This window comes from Polypterus senegalus, chromosome 4 (assembly GCF_016835505.1).
Source record: "Polypterus senegalus isolate Bchr_013 chromosome 4, ASM1683550v1, whole genome shotgun sequence".
Taxonomy (NCBI): Eukaryota; Metazoa; Chordata; class Cladistia; order Polypteriformes; family Polypteridae; genus Polypterus; species Polypterus senegalus.
In genome coordinates this window covers 245,637,967-245,664,050 of record NC_053157.1, presented here as the reverse complement: position 1 = coordinate 245,664,050, position 26,084 = coordinate 245,637,967, and the positions used below count along the sequence as shown (strand labels likewise).

Sequence of the window (26,084 nt, the reverse complement as noted above, 5' to 3'; positions counted from 1 at the left end):
TCAGTGGTCACATGGTGTCATTTGGTTGATTGTTACACTGGTGTTTAGACTAAGATAAAACCCTGGATAGAGGGGCTCAGTGAAGGAGGTGTTGAACCTGAGCAGGAGGATCATTGTGTGTGAGACGCTATAAAATGACAGAGAGCCAGCAGGCCAGTCCAGATACACACCTATTGTGGGGCTGTAGGGGGCGCTGATTACAGTCCTCTGGTTATTGTGACGCACAGAGTACTGGGAATCAGAGCACCACAAACTCCAGGACTCGTTGTTGTTTCCAAGGCCGCACTCCCAGCCCAGTTCTTTCCTGCTCAGTCCTTTATATGCGACTCAAATGTCTATGAAGCGTCCACTGCACTCCACCTCCCAGTAACAGCGAGTCCCAGTCAGACCCTCTCTGCAAAGAACTTGAGGCCAGTAGTCAAATCTGTCAGGATGATCAGGATATTCAGCTTTTGTCCCCTCACATGTCACCTTCTTGTTCCCTTCAGACAGACGGAGGACTCTGTGTGCCGTGTTGATGTCCAGTGGGAGGGCACAGAAGTCTGAAAAGAGAGAAAAGAAAATGAGTGAGGAAATCTGGGAGTGGGGGTGGAGCACAACACAGACAATTAACAAGAACCAATCAGGAGCTGCGCTGACGAAACACTGATAGTAAAGATCTCATCTGATTGGACAGAATCTGTGGGCATTAAAACTAAAATCACTAAAAGACGGCAAAAGACAACGAAGAGAAATGCAGGCAAATCAAACATTTGGAAGTTGTCTGAGTCATCATTGAGGTCAAAGTTCTAATGGACTGTCCACACTGACCGCTGGCTTTATTAAAATTACACTTTTTACTGACAAAGTAAATTTAAAGTTAATTTAAAATCAATCCACTGCCATACTTCACAGACACATAAACTATTTCAATAGAAGTTGCCAATCTGCATTTGCTTTTTTAAAAATCTATCTATCTATCTATCTATCTATCTATCTATCTATCTATCTATCTATCTATCTATCTATCTATCTATCTATCTATCTATCTATCTATCTATCTATCTATCTATCTATAGTGCCTTTCCCATCTGTCATTGTCTCTCTCTCTCTTTCTTTATTGTGTTTCCTGTCATCTCTTATTATTATTATTTGACTGTCATTCTTTTCCAAGGTGACTCCCATCTTCTGAGATTCCATTGTTTCCTTTTCTTTTCTTTGTCCAATTGTAGTCCAGGCAGGTGAAGTGACTTGCTCAGGTCACCCAGTGGTGTCAGTAGTGGGATTTGAACCCACAACCTCAGTGTTTGAAGTCCAAAGTCTTCACCACCACACCACACTGCATTCCTCCTTTATCTATTATATAGCGCCTTTCATGTATATCTGTCTATTTTAGTGCCTTTCACGTCTGTCTACTGTATTTGTCCTTTTCCAATTTGTCATTTTCTCTCTCAGTGTTATAATGTTTTTCCTATTATTTATTATTTTAGTGAACTTCTCATCTTTCTCTTATATAGTGCCTTTCATATTTATGTGTCATATTCTGTATTTCTCTTTGCTCTATCCATCACAGCATTTCTTTCCGATCTCTTACAGTATATAGTGACTTTAATATCTCTATATTATATAGCGCCTTTCATGTCTATCTCTCTACTTTTTCTATCACTGATCTGAATCCGTAGTTTTGGTCCTCTTCCACTTTTTAACCACAAATCCCACTTTTCATTCCAATAAGTGTAAACTGACCCCAGTGACTGTCACCCGCCATTCTTATTCCACACAGCAGACTCTTTCTTTGTATTTCAACTTCACGGATTATCTGAAACAATAAATCAAATTCCGATGGCTCACACAAAGTGATTCAGACCCTCAACTCATGTTTTGTTGCTCATTATTTGAGGTAATAACTGCCATCAAGCCCTTCCTGTGGCTCTGGATGAGACTTCTACTCCTCTCACTGCCCACCCAGCCCACTCGTCTTGATGTCTGATGGCCTTTTTCTCCCAGCTGTGACCTTCAACTCTATCCATGGATGTTGACTTGTTGTAGCTTTTTTGTCCTTTGATCTCGGAGGTCTGCCTGAGTCTCTCTTGATGTTTTCTTGTTTTTTTCCTCCATTTAAACTCTCCTTCTGTTCAGTATGAGGTCAGTTTTACTCTGGTGGTCTCATCAGGGAGGTGAGCTACAGCCCTGCGTGCCCTCAAACATCTTGAGAATATTAGCAGCTGTGCTCACTGAAACATGAAGCTCTGTGGAGGTGGTCTTGTAGTCTTCACCTTGACCACCCTTGGCTGTGACCTTCTTCATCTCCTCCTCTTCTCTTGTCCTCATTCAGTGTGAGGCACACAATGACACAACACAGCAGAGTGAGGACTTGACTGAATGACTGAAGACTCCGGTGACACTCATTAGAAGAATCAGTCAGCTTGAGATGTCACGACAGTCCAATGAGGTCTTTAAATGTCTAAGGTCCCCCAATAATTTTCTCTGCCATTTTCATTTGTTTTAATGTTTAAAAATTTGTGAAGTCGAGAACTCAAAGTAAAGTGTCTGCTCTGTGGAGTAAAGAATGGAGGATGAGGAGGACTTTTGTCAGCTTTAACTTATTTCACATACAATTGTGCTTCATTTTTAAAGCAACACTTTAATCTGTGTCTGTATATACAGTTGTGTGATAAAGTAAGTGCACCCCATGATGTGGATTTTATTTTTCCTTTTTGAACACTTTAGGTCACATCAAGACTCGGGTTCAACAGACAGCTTTGGTAATTCACTGCCTGAGTCTCTCTATCCCATAATGCACCAGTCACAGGACCCCCATTACTCTCAGCCCCTCAGTCACACAACACTCAGACTTTCATATCCTAAGCCTGTCCTGCTCTATTAAAACTTCAATGATTTTTATTGTGATGATCCATTCAGTCAAAGCACAAACTCACATTCTCTGCTCTGAGGTTCAGGAGGCTGGAGGGCAAAAACTGGAGCTTCATGAGCTGAAAATAAAAAGAAAAGAGAAGAAGAATGGAAACTGTGAAGATGGCAATGTGGGATCTTAGTTTAGTTCTTAAACACATTTCATAATTGTGCTACAGTTAAAATCGAACAAATATGAAATAAATAAGAAATTAGGCAAAATGTAAATTTAGTATATTCTGTCAGACGTGCACATGGCAGACGATACAAAGTCTTATCTGATTGTAATTCCACATTGAGGTAAGGGCTGATGTCACCTCCGGGCCATTGTCCCTTGTCCCTATCCTTTCTAGCCCGCTGTTTTCTTAAGGGGCACTGCCACCATTTTGTGCTATTATGTAATTATTTTGAGCTTACCATTTAACAAACTGTTTTTTATTTTTTTCCATCAATTTATATGGAGTTTGCTTCTTAAGGCGCCCCAAATCTTTATCTTCTCTTGGTCCTTATTTACAATTCATATTAAAAATAAGTTTGCAGATAATCAGAGCATATTTGGACTCCTTCACTTTTTTAATGCGCCTTTTGTGCTCATCAATCTGCACTCAGTAACCCATAATGACAAAGTCAGCACAGGTTATCAGAAAGGTCTGCAAATTAATTACAAATAGAAACTGAAACTTCTCCTTCCCTGAAGTACTCAGACACTTCATTCAGGTGTTTGTGGAAGCCCCTTTGGTGGTCTTCATGACTCACACTACAAGCTTCGCACTCCTGGGTTTTGCCAGTTGATCCCATTCTTCCTGGCAAATCCATTCAAACTCCATTAGATTTCAAGAGAAGTTTCTGTGAACTGCCATCTTCAGATTTATCCACACATGTCCAATGGGTTTTGGACATTGGCTCGGTGACTCAAGGACACTCAGAGATTTGTCACAAAGCCACACCAGAGCTGTCTTGGCTGCAGTCTTCAGTTCTCAGTCTAAGGTCACAGGTTTTCTTTAAGGTCCTCTCTGTATTTGACTGCACTTCTCCTTCCCTCAATTCTGACCTGTCACTCTGTCCTCATAGCCTGATGCTGTCACCTCCATCTTCACTGTAGAGATGGCATTAGGCAGGTGGTGAGCAGTGCCTGGTCCTCTCCAGACATCCTGCTTGATTTTCTGTCTAAAGAGTTCAATGTTTGTCTCATCAGATCATTGATCTTTCCCTTGATGCTCTCAGGCTGTCATTTGTCTTTCACTTGAGAGTATCTTCTGCCTGGCCATTCTACCATAAACGCTTGATTTGTGGAGCACTGCTGAGATGGCCATCTTTCCTACAGTTTCTCTCACCTCAGCAGAGGACTGCAAAGTTCTTTTGTTGTGACCATTGGGTTTTTGGTCATCTCACTGGCTAAGACCCTTCTTGCCCACTTCCTCAGACTTTCCATCCCTATAAAGTGTCCTGGTGGTTCCAGACCTCTTGAGGCCGCTGTGCTCCTGGGAACACTCAAAGTTTTACAAATGGCTTTATCCCCTTGCTCTGATCTTTGCCTCACCACAATTTGATCACGGGGGTCTACAGAGGGTCCCTTTAACTGCATGGCTGGGTTTTGTCCTGACATACAATGATATAAACATCCTGTATTTGATACAAGCAGGCACAGTTTGGGGACTTCTTCAGGGCTCCATCTAGCTAAGAAATCCCACCCTGAGTCTAGAGGGCGCTGCTCCTGCTAATGTCATCACTTCAATGAGGCCACAAGTTGTGTGACATCACTTCCACAGCCTGCAAATTAAGCTCCACCTCTTCTGGGACACCTCTATAAAATGTCACCAGAAGTGGGTGTTCATTACAGATCTGTGACTGAGGAAGACAGAGCTCTGACTCACAAGTGACTTTAACTTGACAGCCTTTGATTGCAGCAGACGTCATCATTGTGCTCCGTCGTGTGCTATTTATTTCATCTTCATCATTAAACGGGGTATTTCAGGGTGGTACCCCCAACTCTTTGTACCCACTCTCTCTTCTTATTTTCACAATATACAATACAGTAGGGTGGCACTGTGGTGCAGTGGTAGTGCTGCTACCTGACAGTAAGGAGACCAAGGTTCATATTTGGGATCCATCCTGCGTAGAGTTTGCATGTTCTCCCTGTCTGTGTGGGCTTCCTCCGGCTGTCCAGTTTCCTCCCACAATCCACAGACATGCAGGTTAGGTGAACTGGTGACATTGAATTGGCCCTAGTGTGTGTGCCAGGGGTGTGTGTGTATGTGTGTGTGTGTGTGTTAGGGGTGTGTGTTTGTCCTTTGATAGGCTGGCACCTTGTTCCTGTCTTGCGCTGTATGCTAGCTGTGATTGGCGCCAGCAGACCACCAACACCCTCCTCATCACTAAGCAAGTTTGAAAATGACAGACTGACATATGCAGTATACGTCTGTTGTGGTGGACGGCCAGGATGGACTCTGTGCCCTCGACTGCTTGAATTGACCTTGTGTTTAAAGAAATTGGTATCTTTATGTGTAAACATAAGTAACTCTTAATTTGTGAAATGTGTTTTATTTTTTCACTTGTCACTGTGCTCTGAATCTGCACTCACTGAAATGTTTACGTGGTCCTCAAGCCAACAGAGTTCTGACACAGTCCTGCAATTTACTCATCTTCACCACCAAAATATATCAAATAAATTATTTTGGTGTGTAAACTCCTTTTAAATGTTGGTGGGAGACATGACTTCTGACTAAGTAACAGCAGGCATATAAAACAGGGGGAGCACAGCTGAAAATGGATTAACCTGAACTTTTAACATGGACTCCATCCAGCAGAATGTAATGGACACCGAAGACAGCAGGAGCAAATTGAGATGTTCTGATGTTATAAAGCACTGACGCTGAGCTCAATTTGATTCTATTAACGTCTTCTGTGTTCTCATATTAACAATTTATTTTGTGAGCTGGGGGGCTGTTCACACCCCTATAGGTTAAAAAAGAGGCTGAAAGACCACCTTTACATTGTTCCCTTGCTTGCTGGACTTACTTGTGACTGATGTATCGCGCGATTCGTGTGGTACTTCTCAGACTTAAAGGTCTGAGCAGAACCTGTCAGTTTTGATTGATTGTATGCTTTTCTCTTTCTCTCTCTCTGACCTTCCTTGCTCCTGACGTGCACTCCTTTGAAGAGGAAGATATGTTTGCATTCTTTTAATTGTGAGATGAAACTGTCATCTCCGTCTTGTTAAGGAGCACATTTAGACTTTTGAAAAAGAGTCAAATTTGTTTGCAGTGTTTGAATAAAGTTCCTGTCTCTACAACCTCCTGTTGAGACACAATGTTTCTGTGCAAATCTGTGACCCAAGCGTGACAAGTGGTACCAGGAGTGGTTGCACAAATGAATGCCGAGGAGTTGTTTCAGATCGCTCAAAATGTCCCACTTCCTCCTGACCTGGAGGATGATCCGGTTCCTGCTCTACCTGCTAATTCCAAGGATGTGCTGATGAAGATTCATGGGTCCTTCCGATGACCCAGAGATGTTTCTCTTTGCTTTTGAACATGTGGCAACTTTGCTGGGTTGGGACAAAAGAAACTGGGCTGTCATTGTCACTCCTTTTAGGTCTGGGGATGCCTTGATTGCTTTATGGAACGTGCCTCACTATAAAATCGGCGACTATGATTTTTTGAAGTGGCAGGTTGTTTTACGAAAAACTACAAGCTTTTTGTCTAAAGGTTTTTGCACTTCATGATTGGAAACTGAACATGGATGGACCCATTTGTGCGCAAATTCAAGATTTGATTCATAAAGTTCACTGCTGGGTTGAGGGAAACGAGATGGAGCGCGTTGTGGAAAAGGTTGTCATGAATACTGTATACTGCTGGCTTAGATACCTGCAGTTTTCTAAAATTAATTCCTTCTTCATGATGTTGAATCATTGACGATCATAGCCATACGGGTTCTCAAAGAGAAAAAACGGTAGATTTGTTTCTTCGCTTTGAATGGAGGTTAGAGCACCAACATGCTGTTAAACCTGAAAATCGGGTTTACTCAGGAAGACCACTAGGGAATCCAGCTGTTAATGTAGCACCCACATTTGGGGAAGCAGGAGGCCGTGGACGTCGCCGTGGGTATTTTGGCAGTGGAGTTGAACGAAGATGCTTTTGTGTGATCAACCAGGCCACTTTGCGAGGGAATGTCACCTATCCCCTGCTCAATCGATGAAAATTGGTTTAGCTGAGGTTTGTTGGTCCCGTGTTCCTTATTCTTCAGATAAAAAGGATAACTTAATGGTCTCGGTGAATTTGGAGGGACCACAAGATCTCGGCATTATTGGACACAGGAAGTGACCTTTGTATTGTCAGATGAGACTCTCTTGACGAAAGGTATCTGTGTAACACTGAAACTGTAAGCATACGTTGTGTACATGGAGATGTTAAAGACTATCAGACATAACTTCTTCCTTTAACATATAAAGGTCGACATTTTAAAGTTTGGTCTGCCATTTCAGACTCCTGCCCCTGGCCCTTACTGATAGGCAGGAGGAATGCCCTTTTCCCTAGACTCATGGCCGAATGTTGGATGCCAGTCAGTAAGCCCCGTGTCAAGCTTAGCGGGGGGAAGAGGACAAACTGGCTGTTGGGGAAGATCTCGAGCCCTGTTTAAATATTGAACCTGAAGTGGCTGTTGGGGAAGCCAAGACTAGATATTGAACCCGATCTCTCCAGCGAGACCGAGGGTGACAGCTCCCCCAATGTCCCAGAGTGGCTGGCTGGCCCATCTACAACTGGAGCGATTCTGTACTTCTTGTCCTGATTGTCAAATTGTCTCTGCTTATAAACCCCCTCGGGCTCCCCTTTCTCCTATGCCTATTTTGGAAGTCCCTTTCCAATGGCTGGGATTAGATATAGTAAGCCCCCTACCTAAGACTAAAAATGGCCATCAATATATGCTTTTATTGGTTGACTATGCAACGCGATATCCAGAAGTGGCTGCTTTGAAAAAGCCAATTCCTCCACTGTAGCCAAAGCTTTGTGTGAGATTTTCACTCGTATTGGCATCCCTAGAGAAATTTTAACTGGTCAGGGCACACCTTTTACTTCTCGCGTGATGAAACAATTGTGTGACAGCTTTGCTATTAAGAAATTGAATACCACTGTTTACTATTCACAGACGAATGGTTTGACTGAACGATTTAACAAAACTTTAAAACAGATGATCAGGCGAGTTGCTCATGATGATCCGACGTCTTGGGACTCTGTCCTGCCTTTTATTATGTTTGCGGTACGGGAATTGCCGCAGGCGTTCACTGGCTTGAGTCCATTCGAGTTGTTTTTTGGCAGGTGTTCACGAGGTATCTTGGATGTTGTACGAGAGGAATGGACCGGATTCGGGACAACAGCTCACGGGCCAAGCTTTGCAGATCAGGTAATTTCTTTAAAAGAAAGAATTTCTAAATTTCTTCTATTGCTGTGGAGCATCAGCGACGTGAGCAGGAAACTCAGAAACATCTTTATGATAGACTTTGTAAGCTCAGTGAATGTAAACCTGGTGATCGTGTTCTGGTACTGATTCCAACAGATCCGCACAAATTCCTAGCGAAATGGCAGGGCCCTGAAACTATTGAGGAACATATGGGGCTGGTAAATTACAAAGTTAGAATACAGGCTGGCGCAAACCATTCCTGATTTTACATGTTAATCTCTTGAAAGAATGGCATGACCTGCAGGGGGGGTACACTTCTTTGGCTGCTCTCTCTCAGACTGATGTTGCCATTGGTGACGATTTGACTGACTCACAAAAGACAGAGTTGTTATCTTTGATTGAACGGAACACTGATGTTTTTTCAGACTTGCCAGGCATGACTAATCTTGCAGAATATAAAATCACTACTGAACCCGGTGTTAGGGTGCAGATGCGCCCGTATCGAATTTCGGAAGCACAACGGAATATTGTGCGTGAGGAAGTCAAAAAGATGCTGGCATTGGGTGTAATTCTCGAAAGTAAAAGTGACTGGTGCAGTCCGATCGTATTAGTCCCAAAACAAGATGGCTCGGTTTGCTTCTGTATTGATTTCAGACATTTGAATAAAGTCTCAAAATTTGATGCATATCTAATGCCTCGTGTTGACGAACTGTTAGAAAAACTGGGTCAGGCATTTTATATCTCCACACTGGATCTCATGAAAGGTTTACTGGCAGGTGCCTCTTGAGGCTGACAGTAGCTAAAAAACAGCATTCGCAACCCCTGATGGACTTTATTAATTTACTAGACTCCCATTTGGCCTTCAAGGTGCGCCTCTAACTTCCCAGCGTATGATGGACCAGATCTTGCGTCCTCATTCCTAGCATTCCAGGGCATATCTCGATGATGTCATGATTTTCAGTAATGATTGGCAAACACATTTAGAACGTCTTTGACAGCTAACCCTAAGAAGTGTAAATTGGGTATGTCCATGGGCAGGGGTTTACTCCGACCTCAATTCAGAAAAGTGGAAGAGATGCTTGCTTATCCATGTCCAGAAACACAGAAACAAGTATGTGCCTTTCTGGGGCTTGCAGGTTATTACAGAAGATTCATCCCAGATTTTTCAAATAGAGATGCTCCTCTTTCAGATCTTACTAGAGGCAGGAAAATTCTTCCTGTCGTATGGACAGACGTTTGTGAACATGCTTTTTGTGATTTGAAAACTGCTTTGTCTTCTTGTCCAGTTCTGCGGAATCCCGACTTCTCCAAGTATTTTGTTCTACAGACAGACGCAAGTCCATTTGGTGTAGGCACTGTTCTGTCTCAGGTTTTTGATAGGGTAGAGCACCCTATCACATTTTTGAGTAGAAAATTGCTTCCTAGGGAGCGTAATTATTCGACCATTGAAAAAGAATTTCACATTAGTGACAGATCATGCTCCACTTCAGTGGTTATACCGTCAGAAGGAAACAATCTCTCGTCTCATGAGATGGTTTTTGCGTTTGTAACCTTACAGTTTTACAGTGAGGCATTGATTCATATCTGAACATATTAATACTGATGTCCTGTCACACTTGTTTGAGCCTGGTTTGAAATGTCGATTGATTCATGAAAATGTGAATAAAGCTGAGGGAGGGGGTGTGAGCTGGGGGGCTGTTCGCACCCCTACAGGTTAAAAAAGACGCTGAAAGACTACCTTCACATTGCTGCCTTGCTTGCTGGACTTACTTGCGACCGATCTATCGCGCGATCCGTGCAGTACTTCGCAGACTTAAAAGTCCGAGCAGCACCTGTCAGTTTTGATTGATTGTTTGCCTTTCTCTCTCTCTGACCTTCCTTGCTCCTGACGCGCACTCCTTTGAAGAGGAAGATATGTTTGCATTTCATTAATTGTGAGATGGAACTGTCATCTCCGTCTTGTTAAGGAGCATGTTTAAACTTTTGAAAAAGAGACATATGTTTGTTTGCAGTGTTTGAATAAAGTTCCTGTCTCTACAACCTCCTGTGTTTCTGTGCAAATCTGTGCCCCAAGCGTGATAATTTGTACACTGAGCTGGGTTAGCCATTTTAAAAAACATTTCTATTGATTAATCTTAAGATGAGGAAAGCAAAGGAAATAAAAAGAGTCCAAAAGTCAAATGAAAAAAGCAGATTTTAAAAAGAGTATATGGAAAGAGTATAAGAAATATAATATTTCAACTTAACATTCCAAAACATCTGATGAAAAGCAGATGTTTATTTTGAGAGTCTGTTATAACTCAGCTAGTCACAGTGAAAGGCACTATATAGTGAAAAATCCTTAACAGCAAAGGCTGACAGTTTAGTGTTAAAGAGCTGATTGTCTTCATGTGTCTCACCTCTTAATGTCCTCTTATTGTCACTCTGGTCCTCCTCAATAACAAACACAATGTCACCAGACCCTCACACTTACCTGATGGAGTCCTTGTCATGATCTCACACTGGCTAATCTTCTCCAGGCTCTTTTTCAGACCTGACAGCTCCTTTCTCAGGTCCTCAGATGAGAAATCAGTAGTGACAGTGAAGCTCAGCAAGTCACCATCAGCAGGAAGAATACAGCGGGATGAGAAAGTCTGCATCAAGAGAAAAGAGGGGATGAGATTTCAGAAAGGAGACATTAAAAAGTAAGTAATGTTGATAAGATAAGTTGGTTATTTATCTATACTAATAAAAGGCAAAGCCCTCACTGACTGACTGACTGACTGACTGACTCACTCACTCACTCACTCACTCACTCACTCACTCACTCACTCACTCACTCACTCATCACTAATTCTCCAACTTCCCGTGTAGATGGAAGGCTGAAATTTGGCAGACTCATTCCTTACAGCTTACTTACAAAGGTTGGGCAGGTTTCATTTAGAAATTCTACGCGTAACGGTCATAACTGGAACCTACTTTCGTATTCTGTATACTGCCATAGTGGGCAGCTCCGTTGCCGTGTGAGGCGGAGTTGCGTCCTGCGTCTTGCATCATCATGCCTCCCATGTAATTGAGTGCCTGACAATATAAGGCCGTCCGTGAGCGGCAATCCAATAGAAACACTCTGCCACTAAATATTCAGACGAAGATGAGATGGTGAGGGTGGTGTTTGACACAAACTCAGCGAAACTGCGAAAGAAACTTTTAAGTGCCGGGTCTTAGCTAACATTAAATAAAGGCGTGGACATTGTGAGATCGCACGAGATAGCACAGGCACAGCTCAGAAGCTTCGATGCATGTACTCCGAGTGGCTCACGTGAACTGACTATGAGTGCAGTACGCAGAGAGAGAGCAAGACCGCTAAAGAGAGCGGAGACTTTTGATCACGTGAACATGTCTGCAAAAAGTGGCATCTCCTGCACTGCAAAAATACTATTAAAGTCGAGTGGCCGGCGTGCGTAGCTGTGCCGGCCTTTGAGACGCTGACTGCGCTTCTGCCTTAAGTGAAAGTAAACACTTTTAATTTTTTCCTCCTTCCCCTGAGCTATAGTCCAGACAACTGCAAACATGGGATCCCATTTCTTTACACCTTTATTCCTTTCATCCCAAACTAAAGCCTTTCTCTCTTAACACTGCAGAGGACACAAAACTAATTTTCTTTAATTGCTGGTAATGCCGGTAAGGCACATTACCACAGGCAGAAATTTGGACGTTCACATAGAAAATGTAATTTCTAAACCACAGCCGTCATGTAGCGCCTTTCAAAAGGGATCTACTACCGAGAGATGATCCATATACATTTTAGCTGCTGTTAGTGCTACTTACCTGTTGTGTTACACCGTCTTTAAAATGTAGTTTACCCGCAACCACTCCAGTAGTGCTCAATGTAGCTGTACTTCTTAAAATGTTAATGTTTTACTGTTTAATAACTTATAGACTACATTTTATCTTTTTTTCCCTTGCACTCAGTGACCAAAGCCAATGGGTAATCAGCTATATATATATACATACATATATATTGTGAAGGACAGCCGGGTCCCATGCCCGGCAGGGACGCCCCTGCTACTTACGTTCCGGGGGAGCCGCCATGGGCAGTCCAATACCTCCCCCGGGACGCTTGGTGGCAGCCTCCCTGGCCGACCGTGATTCCCCAACCGCCTGCTGGGCTCCATGGGAGATGGAGTCCTCCACAGCTTGGTTGGGGCCCGGGGTGGCCACTAGGGGGGGCTGTCTTCTTCCCACAGCCCAGCTGGATGAGTCTTCAGCCCCACCCGGAAGTGCAATTAGGACCAGGTGGTTAATCACCTGGAACGCTTCCGGGTGGGCTATAAAAGGGCCCAGCCACCACCACTCGACGAGCCAGAGTTGGGAGGAAGGAGACGAAGCTTGTCTGGGAGGAGTGGTGGAGCGAAGTGGAGAATTGTGGTGTTGTGATTTAGTGTTGGTGCTTGGGGCTGTGTTTGGGCTGTGTGGCATGGGGAAGACGTGTCCCACAGCTGAAGAAAATAAAAGTATCTGTACTTTTTATACGTGCCTCCATGTCTTTCTGTGTCAGGTCAGGCGCCTATATAGCGCCTTTGTTGCAATATATATATACACACATATAGACACATACATATATATACACACACACCTATATACATTATATATACACACACACACATATATATATATATATAAATGTTTGTGTGTGTGTATGTATGTATGTGTGTGTATATATAATGTGCCTCCTCCAGACCGTGAGGGGGCGTCCGCCCTGGTTATGTTGGGGGCCTCGGGTAAAGGGCTTGGAAGCCCAGCCCTGTAGGGACCTGTGGCCACCGCCAGGTGGCGCCCCAGTGCCTGAATATCCCGGGAGCCCAGCACTTCCGCCACACCAGGAAGTGCTGGGGGGAAGACAACAGGGGACACCCGGACGCCTTCCGGGTGCGCAGCCGGAACTTCCGCCACACTGAGGCGTGGCTTCAGAGGACTGCCGGGAAGCAGCTGGAGCCCATGGGGTTTGTGAGTGCACTGAACTGTGAAAATATTATAAATAAACGTGTGTTGGGTGAACATAAGATGTCCGTCTGTCTGTGTCCGGGCCAGCGTCCACTATATATATATATATATATATATATATATATATATATATATATATATATAAACTGCTCAAAAACATTAAAGGAACACTTTGAAAACACATCAGATCTCAATGGGAAAAAGAAACCTCCTGGATATCTATACTGATATAGACTGGGTAATGTGTTAGGAACGAAAGGATGCCACATCGTTTGATGGAAATGAAAATGATCAACCTACACAGCCCTGAATTCAAAGACGCCCCAAAAATCAGAGTGAAAAAATGATGTGGCAGGCTAGTCCATTTTGCCAAAATTGAGTTGCAGCAACTCCAAATTGTACGCAGCACTTTGTGTGGCCCCTGTGTTCTTGTATACATGCCTGACAACATCGGTGCATGCTTCTAATGAGATGACAGATGGTGTTGTGGGGGATCTCCTCCCAGATCTGGACCAGGGCATCACTGAGCTCCTGGACAGTCTGAGGTGCAACCTGGTGGCATTGGATGGACCAAAACATAATGTCCCAGAGGTTTTCTATTGGATTTAGGTCAGGAAAGTGTGGTGGCCAGTCAATGGTATCAATTCCTTCATCCTCCAGGAACTGCCTGCATACTCTCACCACATGAGGCCAGGAATTGTCGTGCACCAGGAGCCATTGTACCAGCATAGGGTCTGACAATGGGTCCAAGGATTTCATCCTGATACCTAATGGCAGCCAAGGTGCCTTTGTCAAGCCTGTAGCGGTCTGTGTGACCCTCCATGGATATGCCTCTCCAGACAATCATTAACCCACCACCAAACTGCTCAGGCTGAATGATGTTACAGGCAGCATAATGTTCTCCATGGCTTCTCCAGACCCTTTCACTTCTGTCACGTGCTCAGGGTGAACCTGCTCTCATCTGTAAAAAGCACAGGGCACCAGTGGTGCATCTGCCAATTCTGGTATTCTATGGCAAATGCCAATCGAGCTGCATGCTGCTGGGCAGTGAGCTCAGGGTCCATTAGAGGACATGGGGCCCTTGGGTCACCCTCATGAAGTCTTTCTGGTTGTTTGGTCAGAGACATTCACACCAGTGGCCTGCTGGAGGTCATTTTGTAGGGCTCTGGCAGTGCTCATCCTGTTCCTCCTTGCCCAAAGGAGCAGATACTGGTCCTGCTGATGGGTTATGGACCTTCTATGGCCCTCTCCAGCTCTCCTAGAGTAACTGCTTGTCTCCTAGAATCTCCTCCATGCCCTTGAGACTGTGTAGGGAGGCACAGCAAACCTTCTGGCAATGACACGTATTGATGTGCCATCCTGGAGAAGTTGGACTACCTGTGCAACCTCTGTAGGGTCCAGGTATCACCTCGTGCTACCAGTAGTGACACTGACTGTAGCCAAATGCAAAACTAGTGAAGAAACAGTCAGAAAAGATGAGGAGGGAAAAATGTCAGTGACCTCCACCTGTTAAACCATTCCTGTTTTGGGGGTCATCTCATTGTTGCCCCTCTAGTGCATCTGTTGTTAATTTCATTAACACCACAGCAGATGAAACTGATTAACAACCCCCTCTGCTACTTAACTGACCAGATTAATATCCCATAAGTTTCATTGACTTTATGCTATACTCTGATTAAAAAGTGTTCCTTTAATTCTTTTGAGCAGTATATATATACTCAAACCGATTATGGCAGCAGCAATCCAAGCTGTGAGAAAACACTAAAAAGGAGGCGTGTCAGACGTCATGGTACATTTTCTGATGTAGCTAGATGAAAACAACTTCGTGACGCTGCCGCCAAATACTCGCAGGCAAATCCACAACTTAATAGAGATGCTGCCGCTAAATACTCTCATACCGATTTGGGTAGTGAACACTTCGATGAATGAAACCTGTTATCTTTACAACGGTTGACAAACACAGAGTGTAACTTGAACACAACACATTCTCCAAATACGAACTTGATTGAAAGAAATAATGATAATCAAATCATGACAGCAACACTCATAACAGTCACAAAACAATTACTTTGACAATCATGTTAGGTTATTTTTAAAATGTTTCCTTTTCTTTTTCATAACTTCTTTAACACATGACTTCTCTGCTGCGAAGCGCGGGTATTTTGCTAGTGAGAGAATATTTGGTGGAGTGTAGTGGAGCATCAGAGATTATCGACCTTAACCTTCACGTAGGACTCCATGAGATGCAAGTAAAGATAAAGGGATTGAGGCGTCAGGCGGGTGAAGAATTGACTTGGTACACAAAACCAGGACAAAGACAAACTTAATTAAATTAAATGTAAAGACTAACACATGGGGCGGCACGGTGATGCAGTGGTAGCGTTAATGCCTCCCAGTTAGGAAACCCGGGTTCGCTTCCCGTGTCCTCCCTGCGTGGAGTTTGCATGTTCTCCCCGTGTCTGTGTGGGTTTCCTCCGGGCTCTCCGGTTTCCTCCTACAATCCAAAGACATGCAGGTTAGGTGGATTGGTGATTCTAAATTGGCCCTGCGGTGTGTTTGTGTGTGTCCTGCGTTGGGTTGGCTCCCTGCCCAGGATTGGTTCCTGCCTTGTGCCCTGTGTTGGCTGGGATTGGCCGCGACCCTTTATTCGGATTCAGCGGGTTAGAAAATGGATGAATGGACTAACACATGTAGGGAGAAAGATCTGTAATACAATTGATGGTCTGCAGGTCTAAAGTGAAAAAATCTTGGGAGCGTTTGTGTCACAATGAATGGAATCATCATCAACCATATAAAGTAGAGAAATTTAAGTGGATGCTGGGTTATTTAATGCACTCCATGTGTGAAGTGAAAATCAAGAAGAGAGTAACCTGCTCAAAACACAGTCGCCATCAGGACTATTGTGTGTAGTGAGAGATAAAAGCACAGGAGAAATATGAGAGATGAGAGACGAGACTGAACTGTGGGGTCTGAGCTGTGAGGAAATGCTGAAGGATTTGAATCTCATCAGTTTAAAGATGGAGACACCAGAAGGTGGCCTGGAAGAAGAGTTGGAACCTTCTTTTGTTAGATGTCATCTTTTAAATTTCATGAAAATTCATTTTGTCACACAAACACCAGCAGATTAATCTGCCTGTCATGCTCATGGAGGTAGGAACTTTAAGACTGTAAACAGAATATTGAAAATGTTAAATAAATGTGAAAAGACAATCTGTGCTGAGCTGAATGGCCTTTTCTTGTCATGTTGTACAAACTCCTAATATCTTCTAAGTTTCTCTCTAAATGATCTCATGTCCCACATACCCCAGTCTGATCAGACTCCCTGTGAAGTGTCACTCTCACCTGTAGGAAGTGGAGATGGTCCTTGGTCTCTGAAAGCTCCTTCAGCTCAGCTTCTCTCCTCTTCAGCTCCTCAATCTCCTTCTCCAGTTGCTCCATGACTCTTTCAGCCTTCTCCATTCCTCTCTTTTCTTGTTCTTTGATCCTCTCAATCAGTTTCCTGTCGACTTCCTCAATGCACCGTATCAGATCAGTGAAGCTCTTCTCATTTTCTTCCACATCTCTTTCCAAAGACATCTGAATAAATAGGATAAAGATTTAAAATCCAGTCACCTAATAAGAATCATCACTCTCAAGACACATCTGTTGGTATTTTCATGTTATAAAAGACAGTTTGAATTCTTTGGAGTGATTGGTGGTAGTTTAATCACAGAATGGAGAAAAGTTGAAGACCACCTTCCAGACAATATGTGCCCCCCACTATGCCGGATATCATCTTCTCTCTTCTGGTGCTCCTATTAAGGCACCTGCAGGACTTTATGGAGTAGGCAGTCCTGTGTATTTAGCAGGGAGCCCTCCTTGTCCCATGCAACGTGCCCTTTCTTGATGCAGAACCTAAATATATGTGCATGGATAAAATTACTTAACACGAGTGCAGAAGTCAGTCTGTGTTAACAACATAAACTCAAAATGCTTCAGACAAGAATGTGGGACTTGACAAGGGTGCCCTCTATCACCATTGCTTTTTGCACTAGCCATTAAGCCACTGGCTTATCATTTTCAACAAACATCAAAGATTAAAGGGATAATTAGAAAAAGAGTTGAACAGAAAATATCACTATGTGCAGGTGATGTGGAACTGTATATATGACACCTACAAACATCCAGTAATCCTCAAAGCTCTAGTAGAATTTCAAAAGACATTAATTTGAATAAAAGTGAGTTTTCTCCAAGTAAACTCTCTAGCACACCATACTAGGCTGAAAATTATTCCATTCATTTTATCAGAACAGTTTAAATATCTTGGGGTAAACATAAGTAAATATAAAGATCTTTTTGAACACAATTTTGGTAACAGCATGGAAAAAAACAAACAAGATCTCACCTCAGCATGCAGAATCAGTACTTTCAAGATGAACAACCTTCCCAAACTTTTTTATTTTATTTTAGAGCTTCCCTACATACATTATATTAACAAATCATTCTTTTATAAACTAGACTCAATTATAACCTCATTTATCTGGAATTCAAGTTGTCCACTCATTGTAAAGGCAACTCTACAAAGACCTAAAGCAGAAGGTGGCATGGCGCTACTTAATTTACAATTTTATTACTGGATGGCAAATGTACAAGCTGTATAGACGTAGAAATTGACTCAAATTAAATATACAAAAGCCTGGACTGCAATAGAAATAAAATCCTGCAATACTTTTTTAATTGCCCTGTTTTGTGCCCCAGTAAATACAAATCATAATCAATATACCAACAATCCAAAAATTGAACCAATGCAGGTTGCACTTCAAGGCAAAGAGGATTTTATCCGTTGCACCTCTACATGATAATCACCTTTTTCTAGCCTCTGAAACCTACACAGTATTTAATCATTGGAAAACGTCTGGATCTAGTACACCTGGGAGATTGTATGTAGATAATGTCTTTGCATCATGCTTCAAACTTAATTCCTTGGGAACACAACTCCTTTCCATTCCTTTAAAATTAGAAATTTTGCCAAATGAAACCCACCCAATTGTCCACACCTCCCACCCATTTCTATTAAAGAAGCCATCCTGATCAGTCCTGAAGAAACCAACAGCATCTCAAACATATAAAACATCTTAAAGAAGCTCCCTTTCAATGACCTTGGGTGTGCTGGGAAATGAACCTTCAATCAATATCTGAGAAAGTGGAAGGCAGTCATACAAAGAATACATCTGCACAAAGCATTCAATCATTCAACTTAAACTCTTTCATCAATCATCAATCATTTATCTTATTTAAAATTGTTCAAAATGTGTCCAGGACAAGATTCAACCTGTAATTGTCTTTACCACACGATGAGCTTGTAGACTTGTTCTGCTTAACTGGAGGAATCTCAGCCACCAGTCATAAGTCAGTGGGTCACTGATGTACTGCACTATTTAAAATTGGCAAAATCAAACATTAACTTAGAGGATCTGTTCAGTTCAATTTAAATATTTTAAAATATTTTGTTGAATTTTGTTTTGTTAACTTTTCCCTATTTTTTTCTGCTGCTGCTTCCTATTTCAGGTTTATCTATTTATTTAATTATTTATTTATCTATTTATTTAATTATTTATTTTTATGAGTTTCACTAAGGAAATCATTTGTTGTATAATTTAAACTTCATTGTATGCATTGTTGTTTTCTTCAAATAAAATAAAATTAAAAAGACTATTAAGCAACGTTGTGCCTGCTGATTTAATTCAGAACATCAGCGTTGACCTTCAGTGTGAGTTAAGTCCCCTTTAATCAGCTGATGGAATATCAGAGGACTTTAGGGTGATGCTGTCTGAATCTCCACTGAATAACATATGGGATTCTGTCAACAGTGAAAGTTTATGAAGGACACCACAAAACGTCTTCTCTAACTCTCCCTTCTCGTTTCCCTACTCATCATCTTCAGTGAAGCTCTGATTCTCTTCAAGTTCTCATTTATTTCTCCTCTCTTTGATATGAAGTGCTGTCTTCCTATTCCATTCACCTTCATCTCCTCCATCGCTCTCCTCATCTCCTTCAGTGTCTTCTCTCTCTCCTCAAGTCTCCTCTTGATGTCACTCAGTGTCACCCCCAGCTGTTTCTATTTGGACACACAAGAGGACACGTGTGGTCAGATCAGAATTCACATTCACTTTGTGATTTCTTCTTCTCTTTCCGACTTTCCGGATATTTTCACAACACATTTGTTTGACATTTCATGACACAACTCAGATTTGATTTAACAAGCAGGAATGACAATAAAGATTTAAAGAAAGGTTTAATTTAATCGACGCAAGATTGAGTTTGGGCTTGAAGAGAACATCAAATACAGAAGACAGTTTGAAGGCACACTGGTGTGTGAGTTAGTTCTTGACATTTAGAAGACATCACATCAACAAAATGGGAAATGTGAAGTTTACACAACACCAAAAATAATAAAAAAACTGGAGTGTGTAAGTAAAAAACTGGTGAAAGGCCAGGAGGACTTAAACACGTAATGTTAGTACTTATGGGGTCTACAAGGCCATTTGATATCCTGACTCTGAGCACCTCAGACTAGAAATTTTTTTTTTTTTTCTTGTATATCCAAACATCACCATTTCAGTGACTCAAAGGGGTTTAACGGGCCCTGTTTTTTGACAGCCCCCTACTTTGTCTTAAACCTTATGGAGGTAACTCTATAACAGCAGGTCATGTCACTTGTAGACATTCACAGATGATTCTGCACTTATGAGGTGTGTTGATAAGGACCTATAAATACCTGGGAATGCAGCTGGATGATAAATTGGACTGGACTGCCAATACTGATGCTCTGAGTAAGAAAGGACAGAGCTGACTATACTTCTTTAAAAGGCTGGCGTCCTTCAACACCTGCAATAAGATGCTGCAGATGTTCTATCAGACAGTTGTGGCGAACACCCTCTTCTACGTGGTGGTGTGCTGGGGAGGCAGCATAAAGAAGAGGGTCGCCTCACGCCTGGACAAACTGGTGAGGAAGGCAGGCTCTGTTGTAGGCACAGAGCTGAACAGTATGACATCCGTGGCAGAGCGACGGGCGCTGAGCAGACTCCTGTCAATCTTGGAGAATCTACTGCATCCACTGAGCAGGATCATCTCCAGACAGAGGAGCAGCTTCAGTGACAGACTGCTGTCACCGTCCTGCTCCACTGACAGACTGAGGAGACCCCACAATATGCGACTTTACAATTTCACCCGGGTGGGTAAACGTTAACATTATACAAGATTATTGTCTGTTATACCTGCCTCCCACTCTCCACCTTGCACTTTTTTTGCATTTTTATCACTCTTTAGTTTAATATTGTTTATTATCAGTATGCTGCTGCTGGAGTATGTGAATTTCCTCTTGGGGATTAATAAAGTATCATCTATCTATCTATCTATCTATCTATCTATCTATCTATCTATCTATCTATCTATCTATCTATCTATCTATCTATCTATCTATCTATCTATCTATCTATCTATCTATCTATCTATCTATCTATCTATCTATCTATCTATCTATCTATCTATCTATCTATCTATCTATCTATCTATCTAATCAGAATTAAAGTATTTGTATTTATGGTTTGGTTCCTGTTAATTCCATGTGGAAGTGATGCCTTGTCCTGATTGTTGCAGGATCAATGGAGAGTTTCTCTGGCACACATGGAATGACATTCAGTGCTCTTTATGTTTCTTTGTCCTGATGCTTTTCACTTTCTCTTGACTTCTTGACTCTTGTGGCAGTGGGCCACCCTGGGGCAATACTGCAACTTACAGCCTTTAAGGTTTCACACTCACTGGCACTCACGTGTTACTATAATAATTATGACTGCTGGGTATTCTTTGATCAGTTGATTCCTTTTTTTATCAAGACTACACACATGCTGTACATATGGCCTATCTGGCTTGTGCACCTTGTTTTCTTTAAGCAAGGCTGGACATAACGGTGCACCCACATCCAACTCCATTACAGGTGGTCTTCACTTATTACAGTCTGTTCTTACATCACCCTTTGGGGGGTTCACTGCAGCCTTTGTTATGGTCACACCAGAGGTGATACGTGTCATGTAATGTGACAGAAGTTAATTTAGACAGAGGCAGACAGGACTCTGACCTCCAAAAACTAATTATAGGAAGGAGTGGATATCTTGACCCTGTAGGTTTCTTGGGTGCACACAAGTCCAGCCTTTTTCCTGCTAGCTATAATATAAGACCAGTCCACACACTTCAGTGCTATTTAAGGTGTTATTTTCTAAACATTTGCTCACTTTTAAGTAAAGTTATTAAATTATCAATGTTCTACTGAGGACACAGTTACCTTCATATTAACTTGCTGAGACCTGGCTTAACCAATCTGACATTATTCCTTTATTTGAAGGAGCAGCAAAATGTTTCATTTTGCTTCATAAACCAGAAAATGTCAGTAAAGAATGTGGTCGTGTAGTGAAGTGAATATGACTTCTCAGAATGTCAGTCAATTCACATCATTCGAGGCTCGTATTAGATATTAAAAAAAAATCAGTTACCTTTGTAGCACTAATTTACAATCCTCCTGACCAACAAGGTCATTAAACCTGATTTTTATCTGACCACACTAAACATTCTCATTGTGTGCTACTGATGGGTCATTTTAATGTTGGCAGAGATTACGAGTGTTCAGCTCCGATCCTGGACAGCTGCAGTGGCTGCTGCTTTTCCTTTCTGACACTTTCTTACTCAGTGACTAATTTCTGCTGTTCATTGACTCCTTTTCCACTCATTTTAATTGAGTTATTATTTAACACTAACTCCTCTAAATTTCTAGATTTTTTCTTAAATGTCAGCCAGCAAAAATGAGTTGTGAGGCTAAGTAAGAACCTCAAACTCCAACCAGTTTCTTATTTAGAAGCCAATTCTTCTAGTTAATTAAACTTGTTATTTAATTTTGTGGATTGTTGCTGATCTCATTCTGCCACAACAGACATTTCCAAACTCTTGATTTTGTGGACATGAGCAGACTTACATTACTGAGACCTTCACATTTCTTTATTGTCAGATATTACCAGATGGACTCAGGCTGCTGGTCATGTGTTGATTCATTTTGCCTCCCATTATTGTTTGGCTATTAATCAAGGAAAGAATAAAACAATTGGGGGGTTTTCAGACCTACAGCCACCATAACCCTCCCGGGGCCTCATGCTTAATGCCGTGCGCAGAATTCACACTAAAACATGGCCTACGGACAAAAGTGAAAATGTGTGTATGCACAAAAAAATCCAGTTGCATTAATGTGTGTACACCAACTTCCATGTCCTTCTGCTCCATAAATCCTGGTCCGTGTTAAAAGTAACGCACGTGAATGAGCCTGCAGCCACTCCATAACTCTTCCCATAATTACGCATCTTTGAATACGCAAACCAATATAAATACCCCTTGAGATCAGTGTTCTGTGAAAGGCAATGGCAAAGTTTCCAAAAGTGGTTTGGAAATGGAAGAATTTCAGTGAATACCAAGTGGAGGCAAAGAAAAATGTACTAATTGTTGGTTTAAACAGTGGCATAAAGAACAAAAGGAAGCTGATCGAGTGACAGAGTGTCAAGTTCATCAAGTGGCACAATAGCCAAAATAAAAAAGAAGTTGTCAGATATCAAAGTCGCCGTGAAAAGGCAAGTCATAGCCCACCATCTGAATGTCATATGAAAGCTTATTATGGTACAGAGAAAAAATATATAGGGATACAGTGAGAAAAAAGCTCAAAATGTCAACTTTAATTTATAAATTTCCACTTTAATCACGTTGTTTATTTTGTCATTAATGTAGAACATCATAAACTTCATTTTAAAATCGTTTACTAGTTTCTTAAATTCCATCATAACTAATGTAGTACGTTAAATGCTTTGTTTTGTATTTGTCCTTCTATGTGCTCTATGTGTGTGAATCACTACGTGTTCTTAAACGGGCTTTCTCTTCCTCCAACTGGACACAGAATCCATTACATTCGTGATATTACAGCTCTCTGAATAACTAAAATACTGAGATGTATACGTGATGTCATTTTCATGATGATAGGAGTTAAAGCATGTTATTAAACATGGGAAGACGGTGGAACAGTGATATTGAGAAACTGGCGACCCATCCAGAGATTTTCCCTGCCTCCCGCAAGATGCTTGCTGCGCCGTGTGCGTCCTTCAATGAAATAATTTATCGCAGCAGTACTGTCTCTTTTAAATGTACTAACCTACAATTCTTGTCATTTTTTTTTTCTCTAAATACCCAATCGCCACACAATAGCTCTGTAATAGACATTAAGCCATCTGTAAGCTTAGAATGCCGATTCTTCAAAACTTTTAAGGATCATTGAAATATCTTAGTAGTACATGTTTAATTATTCTATCCATCTATTTATCCAGTGTCATGCCAGCTCCAGCAAGAATACAGTGTGAGGCAGGAACAATCCCTGAACTAGGTGGCTGCGACAATGTGTCCTCACATGTTTAATTATTAACAATATAGATTATTCAAATGATGTTAAAATTGTATCTGTATAATGTAAAAAATATATTTTGCTGCATTTCATGTTAAAAATGATATTGTCATTATATGTAAATACGCACTTTATAAAGTGGCGCAGGTTGTACAATATTATAACTGTATCTCAAGTTTACAGTGAGTTGATTGTACTTATAAGTACAAACAGTTCTACAGGAGCACTTGATAGACTGATTGAGTGCATTTAGAGCTCTTGAGATGAAACTGTTTCTGAACCATAATGTCCCTACAGGAAAGGCTTTGAAACATTTGCTGTATGGGAGCAGTTCAAATAGACAGCATGGCTGAGGCAGCGTGTGCTTGCTGCTGCATACTGATAATTCTCTTTCCAATCAGCTGCTGTAGAGCTGTGATTCACATTCAGACACAGTTATATAAATACTTTGAGTGGTGCAGTGAGAGTAATATGGAAAAAGATGATCCACTGTGGCAACCCCTAACGGGACCAGCTGAAAAAAGAAGAAGAAAGTGCAGTGAGAACAACAACACTAAAGCAGCTATGGTATTTGGAATAGTTTGGCCATTCCGTGGACCATTATATTGTTACAGGTTAATTACAATCAGATGCAAACCCTAACCTTAAACCTAACCCTAATCAACAATATGCGGTTAATTTCAGTGTATTTGATAAAGCCGTAAAAGATGTGCATCTACTGTAAAAAAGAATGGGAAACCATACTGGAACAAAGGCACTGCTTTGACACTGAGTGCCGCCAGTTTTCAAAACTGAGCGGAGAACTTACGTACGCCAAGGATTAAGTTGGCATGAAAATGTGTGTGGCTTTATGACAAGTTTAGGTTTTATACATCGCGATGTGAGCGTGGAAATGGGAGTACTCAATATTCTTGTGCTTTTGCACCATTTATACATGACGTCCCTGGACTGGAACTGGACACCCCCAGCATAGATCTCCAAATGAACACCTTCACAAGTTAATGACACACCTGTTGGACTTGGTGGGGTTTAATCCCATTGTTAAAGGTCAGCGTTCACCTCACAATCATACATTAGGGGGAACAATCAGTAAGTTAGTTTTAATTCAAATGAAAATATACAGTATATACAGTAATATAACATTGAAAATTCTCAGCTGAAGTTACTGTAAGAATCTTAGACTTGGTTCTGTAGTGCAGTATAGACTGGTTGACATGAGTAGAACGTGTCTGTTAAAAAGGCCTGAGATCAGTAAACTCAAACTAAGTAAAAACACCAAAGTCAAATGTACAGCTAAACACACTTACCCTCCATGTCACCGCACTACAGACTCTCTCCATTACTGTGGTAATAGCTCAGGGTACTGAATTACATTTTTGAGGACACTGCACGGTGCCTAACTACACTTACACCAACCAACTGCTGCATCCTCTTCTTAAGAACACCTCAAGAGGGCTGGAAAGTCAGATATTTCTATGAGTAGACCACATGTCATTCACACCTCTGCCAGGGGAAGTTCTGGTCTGCAGGCTGTAGTTTGCCCACCAGCACCTCAGATATTCAAAAGAAAAACTGATTAGAGTTCAAAGAACCTCAGCGCAGTGTGATGAGCTCACTTGGCTCACTCGACTGTCCGAGGATAAACAGGAGAGGCTCCTGCTCAGTACTGTCTTTGGAAAATCAGGTTTATAAGATGGATGAATAGATTCTTCTGCTACACAGCATTAATAAAACCCTTAACTCCTGTTATTTAGTTTCTATCTACTGAAAACTAAACTCCACTCACCTCTTCTTCTTTTTCCGTCTCCATCTTGACCATTTTATGACCATTATGTTCAGTCACTCCACACATCGTGCAGATACACATGTCATCAGTTTTACAAAATACTTCAAGACATTTGTGATGTTTTGCACAGAGTTTCTCCTTTAGATTTCCATCTGGATCAACCAGCTTATGATGCTTCCAGGCTGCTATTTGAAAATGAGGCTGCAGGTGAGTCTGACAGTAGGAGGCCGGGCAGGTCAGACACGACTTCACTGCTCTCAACTTTTTTCCAGTACAGGCGTCACACTCCACATCTGCAGGACCAGCATAATTCTGACATGGAGGAGAACTGAGTCCTATCTTCTTGAATTTCTTGATAATTTCATTCAGCAGAGTGTTTCTTTGCAATGTAGGCCTTGTGGTGAAGTTCTTTCTGCACTGAGGACAGCTAAACAGTTGGCTCTGATCCCAGCATTTCCGACAGAAACTGTGACCACAAGAGATAGCAACGGGGTCAGTCAGGATGTCCAGGCACACCGAGCAGGTGAACTCGTCCCGTGATACAAACAGCTGGGCTTCAGCCAT

The 26,084-nt window shown here is 41.8% G+C and overlaps 1 pseudogene; it reads right to left on the bottom strand.

Moving 5' to 3' along the window:
- Positions 1-26,084, bottom strand: LOC120528989 (annotated as a pseudogene).